Here is a 6328-nt window from a genome sequence, read left to right as displayed (position 1 = left end):
GGTACATAGGCCTGAGTGCAGTACAGTCTGCTGTTCTGTAAGGACTGCTATCGGTCCACAATACATAGGGTTGCCGTGCACTACTGCTGACCGCTGCCCTATACTGCAGCAGTCCTTCAGCGGTATAGGGACTGACGCACAGTCTGCTAAACACTAATACACAACCTGCTTGGTCCACAAAAGTTCTTATAAGGACTGGTAACTTGGTATAGGGTGCTACGGTACATAGGCCTGAGTGCGTTACAGTCTGCTGTTCTGTAAGGACCGCTATCGGTCCACAATACATAGGGTTGACGTGCACTACTGCTGACCGCTGCCCTATACTGCAGCAGTCCTTCAGCGGTATAGGGACTGACGCACAGTCTGCTAAACACTAACACACAACCTGCTTGGTCCACAAAAGTTTTTATAAGGACTGGTAACTTGGTATAGGGTGCTACGGTACATAGGCCTGAGTGCAGTACAGTCTGCTGTTCTGTAAGGACCGCTATCGGTCCACAATACATAGGGTTGCCGTGCACTACTGCTGACCGCTGCCCTATACTGCAGCAGTCCTTCATTGGTATAGGGACTGACGTACAGTCTGCTAATCACTAACACACAACCTGCTTGGTCCACAAAAGTTCTTATAAGGACTGGTAACTTGGTATAGGGTGCTACGGTACATAGGCCTGAGTGCGTTACAGTCTGCTGTTCTGTAAGGACCGCTATCGGTCCACAATACATAGGGTTGCCGTGCACTACTGCTGACCGCTGCCCTATACTGCAGCAGTCCTTCAGCGGTATAGGGACTGACGCACAGTCTGCTAAACACTAACACACAACCTGCTTGGTCCACAAAAGTTTTTATAAGGACTGGTAACTTGGTATAGGGTGCTACGGTACATAGGCCTGAGTGCAGTACAGTCTGCTGTTCTGTAAGGACCGCTATCGGTCCACAATACATAGGGTTGACGTGCACTACTGCTGACCGCTGCCCTATACTGCAGCAGTCCTTCAGCGGTATAGGGACTAAGAGTTTTGTCACAGGGTGATTTAAAAAATGACAGGCAGAGGAAGAGGCAGGCCCTTCCGCAGGGGTGGTAGGGGTAGGGCAGGAGCAACAGCCTTGAGCCAAAGTGGGAAGTTGCAGAAGGTGCGTTCAATTACTTTAAAGGACGCACCAGACTTGGTTGAGTGGCTCACTCAGCCTTATTCTTCTGCACCCTCCTCATCCTCTCGATCTGCACCCTCTTCTTCACTCTCTGCTATGTGCACCCCCAAAGACACTACCACCAACAACACCACCACCACCACATACCTTCCGCTTGAGTGCAAATGGGGGCCTTCATGCTCCAGTGTTTTAATAGGGACCCCCGTATAAAAAGCATGAGGGTCAAGGACCAGTACTGGGTGGCAACGTACTTAGATCCCCGGTACAAACACAAAATGGCGGAAATGTTACCGCCGTCGCAGAGGGCTGTCAGAATGCAGCACTTCCAGGCCTTGCTTCGAGAAATGCTGCATTCTGCTTTTGCGTGCGCTGGCAGAGGAGCAATTCCCACTCCCAGAGAAGGATTTGCGGGTACCAATCCAACAGCGCCTGCAAGAAGAGGCCGGTTTGAAGATGTGTTGGTGACTTCGGATATGAGGTCATTCTTTCAGCCGACCCATCGACAGGTGTCATCCGGATCCAGCATCAGGGAACGCCTAGACCGTCAGGTGTCCGACTACATTGGGTTAACGGCCGATGTGGACGCTCTGAGGAGTGATGAACCCCTAGACTACTGGGTGGGCAGGCTTGACCTCTGGCCAGAGCTTGCCCAATTTGCAATCGAACTGTTGGCTTGCCCCTCATCCAGTGTCCTGTCCGAAAGGACGTTCAGCGCAGCAGGGGGGATTGTGACCGATAAGCGTACTCGCCTAGCTCACGACAGTGTTAACTACCTCACATTTCTAAAAATGAATGAGGCATGGATCTCGGAGGAATTCAACACATGTGATCAGTAGACCATGTATATGTCTATAAACAATTTTTGGAATCAAGCACACAGACCTTCTTAATTCATTTGGCTCACTTCCCTGACCCAAAAAAGCACACCGTACTATATGCCCCTACCCTCCTCTTTGAAGAGGTTGAGCGGTGTCATATTTCTACTGGGGCTGCTTATTATGAGGGGTTCCCACCATCCCTGTGCTGTGCTGACTTCCTCCTGGGGGTTCTTATTATGAGGGGCTCCCACCATCCCTGTGCTGTGCTGACTTCCTCCTGGGGGTTCTTATTATGAGGGGATCACACCATCCCTGTGCTGTGCTGACTTCCTCCTGGGGCTGCTTACGGTGCTGCTGTCAGCGCTGTATGTCACGGAGCTGCTGTCAGCGCTGTATGTCACGGAGCTGCTGTCAGCGCTGTATGTCACGGAGCTGCTGTCAGCGCTGTATGTCACGGAGCTGCTGTCAGCGCTGTATGTCACGGAGCTGCTGTCAGCGCTGTATGTCACGGAGCTGCTGTCAGCGCTGTATGTCACGGAGCTGCTGTCAGCGCTGTATGTCACGGAGCTGCTGTCAGCGCTGTATGTCACGGTGCTGCTGTCAGCGCTGTATGTCACGGAGCTGCTGTCAGCGCTGTATGTCACGGAGCTGCTGTCAGTGCTGTATGTCACGGAGCTGCTGTCAGCGCTGTATGTCACGGAGCTGCTGTCAGCGCTGTATGTCACGGAGCTGCTGTCAGCGCTGTATGTCACGGAGCTGCTGTCAGTGCTGTATGTCACGGAGCTGCTGTCAGCGCTGTATGTCACGGAGCTGCTGTCAGCGCTGTATGTCACGGAGCTGCTGTCAGCGCTGTATGTCACGGTGCTGCTGTCAGCGCTGTATGTCACGGAGCTGCTGTCAGCGCTGTATGTCACGGAGCTGCTGTCAGCGCTGTATGTCACGGAGCTGCTGTCAGCGCTGTATGTCACGGAGCTGCTGTCAGCGCTGTATGTCACGGAGCTGCTGTCAGCGCTGTATGTCACGGTGCTGATGTCAGTGCTCTGTATTACGGTGCTGCTGTCAGTGCTCTGTATCTCCTGCACCCTCTTGTTTGCCTACCCTGGTCCCTGACCTTCCCTCTCCTCCATTGCCTTCATTAGCTCCATAGTCCTGAATTGTCAGAACAATTTCCCAAATAAAAAAAAAATGCTTGTAGTTATCGATCCCAAATTCACCTCATACATGTATTATGCTATTGTCCAGGTGGTGGGACTACGTGCTACCCCCTAATAATTACCCCGTGGCCGCAAATTCGACCTAAAGGTTTGCGAAATTCGCCTCCCATTGAAGTCAATGGAGCCCGCGGCGAACGGTCGTTTTCGCGAACGTTTGTGTCCGTTCGCGTTTCGCGTTCGCGAAACGTCCCGTCGGAAGTTCGTCCATCACTATTTGTGACTGAGCACCATTCAAAACCATGGCAAATCTGTGTGCTAAAATGTGTAAATGTTCATTTTGTAAAGTGCTGTGCAAACTCCTGGCGCTAAATAAATCCTGTATAATATAATAATAAATGTGAACGAGTCCTCAGGTCGGCGTCTGCATTTGTTTTTTTCTTATGTATTAAGCATGGCTGCCATTACTATTAACCACTTACCGACCAGCGCACGCCGATGTACGTCCTATTTTTGAAGAGGGATGTCTCGGTAATGGTAGCAGCTGCTGCCACAACCGAGATATCCATCTCTTCAGGCGGCGGTTGGCTGTACGATAACGGTGGTCTCCACGGCGGATTCGCCGCAAGATCACCGCTATCGGCGGCGGGAGAGGTGCCATCCCCCTCCCGCTGCCCTCCTGCACCTTCCGCCGCTTACCGGAGCCGTCGGTAGCGGCGGAGGCGATCTGGTCCTTTTCGCTAGCTGGGTATGGAGACGAGTGAGGCTAAGATGGCCCCCACTCGTCTCTATACCATAGGAGGGCGGAAGCAACGTCAAAACGTCACTTCCGCCCATACCTCTTAAAGGTATATTTTTTTTTAAATGTCATTTTTTCTTTTTTTTTTTGTTGCATTTTAGTCCAAATATGAGATCTGAGGACTTTTTGACCCCAGATCTCATATTTAAGAGGACCTGTCATGCTTTTTTCTATTACAAGGGATGTTTACATTCCTTGTAATAGGAATAAAAGTGATCCATTTTTTTTTTTTAAAACAGTGTAAAAATAAATAAAATCAATTAAAATAAATAAGAAAAAAAAAAGGTTTTTAAAAACACCCCGTCACGACGAGCTTGTGCACAGAAGCGAGCGCATACGTGAGTAGCACCCGCATATGAAAACGGTGGTCAAACCACACATGTGAGGTATCGCCGCGATCGGTAGAGCGAGAGCAATAATTCTAGCCCTAGACCTCCTCTGTAATGCAAAAAATGCAACCTGTAGATTTTATTAAATGTCGCTTATGGAGATTTTTGAGGCTAAAAGTTTGACGCCATTCCACGAGCGGGCGCAATTTTGAAGCGTGACATGTTGGGTATCAATTTACTCAGCGTACCATTATCTTTCACAATATAAGGTGTTAGAAAAAAAACAATATAAAATGTTTGGGGGGTTCTAAGTAATTTCCTAGCAAAAAACAAAACAAAACTGTTTTAAACATGTAAACACCAAATCTGAAAAAGAGGCGTGGTCCTTAAGTGGTTAAACACACTGAGTTGAAAAACAAACATGAACTTTTATGGCCAATGAGCATCAGCCCGACGCACAGATGTTGTCTGGTACCATTAAAATTAGCGGGTAACTTGTGTGCATGCGTTAGCTTGCATTAAAAAAAAAAGCATTGGTATGAATGAGCCCCGGACCGATGAATCGCACTGGCATTATAGAAGCGCACAATCCCTCTTCATGTTTAATGCACATGGAGTATTAATTCACAATAACCTTTAATGATGTTTTGCTGTTGACTGCGGAAGGTTATTAGCTTTAGTCATTGATCTAGAACAATGCCTTCTGAAATGTTTGCATTCTATTTACCTCGCAGGGAATTCCGGGAATATTGCACTCATAGGCTGGATATACAATTCAGTCTCTCACATATGTTGAGGTTGTGATTAGAATATTTTGCGGCAGTAGAATGTTTAATAACGTGTGACTTCTAAAGTGGAGATAGGTGGATTACTAGGTTTGCTCAGTGATTTTTCTCTTAACCCCTTCAGACCCATTTTTTTTTGCGATTCAGCACTGCGTTTACTTTAACTGACAATTGCGCGGTCGTGCAACGCTGTACTCAACAAATTATTTTTTTTCCCCCACAAATAGAGTTTTCTTTTGGTGGTATTTGATCACCTCTGCCGTTGTCTTTTTTTGTTTCTAGCGCAAAAAAAATACAAATAAATTTTTTTTTTAACTTACATATCCAAATGTAAAACATTTAATTTCTTCATCAATTTAGGCCGATATGTATTCTGCTACATATTTTTGGTAAAAAAAAAACCCCAATAAGCGTATATTGATTGGTTTGCTCAAAGGTTATAGCGTCTACAACTATGGGATATATTTATTGAATTTTTTTTTTTTTTTTTTTTACTAATAATGGTGGCGATCAGCGATTTTTAGCGGGACTACGACATTGCGGTGGACAAATCTGACACTAAGTGACACTTTTTGGGGAGTAGTGACACTAATACACTGATCAGTGCTAAAAAAATTTACCGTCACTGTCCTAATGACACTGGCAGGGACGTGGTTAGGGCGATCAAAGGTTTAAATGTGTTCCCTGGCAGTGCTTTTTGACTGTGTGGGGGGGAGGGGGGGTGGTGCTTTGACTGGGGGAAAACAGAGATCCGAGTTCCTGCTTAGCAGAAACACAAGATCTCCATCTTCCCCTCTCACAGAACGGCGATCTGCCTTGTTTACATAGGCAGACTGCCATTCTACCTCTCAGGAATGGTCATGGGATGCCCGCAAACATCGCGGGGTGCAGCTGTGTCCAATAACAGCGGGAGTGGGTCGCCAGACCCAGAAATAGAAATCACGTACAGGTACGTCATATTGACCAGGAGGGCCACCCTGCCGCAGTGGCCGTTCGGAAGAAGTTAAATGAGACAAAGCAGTAACTCTTCCCCTATTGGTGAACTCCATAGAGGGGAGGTTTCAATGAGAGACAGTATGCCTGAAAGGAGATAAGTACTGCTGTGCTGTCTCTTTAGCTAGTCCATGGTGCTCTGGGAATTCTTGTCATGCATTAAATGCATTAAAGGATAAGTTCACCTTTTTGAAAAAAAAATAATTAATGCACATTTTTTGCAGGTAAAAAAAAATGTGCATTTATAATTTTTTTTCTAAAGAGTCTGCAGAGCATTGAGCCCTTAATCAGCAGATCGTG

Source organism: Lithobates pipiens, unplaced genomic scaffold, assembly GCF_037356315.1.
Source record: "Lithobates pipiens isolate NorthernLeopardFrog02 unplaced genomic scaffold, aLitPip1_a1.2 Scaffold_10, whole genome shotgun sequence".
Taxonomy (NCBI): domain Eukaryota; kingdom Metazoa; phylum Chordata; class Amphibia; order Anura; family Ranidae; genus Lithobates; species Lithobates pipiens.
Note: the sequence above shows the minus strand (reverse complement) of the source record.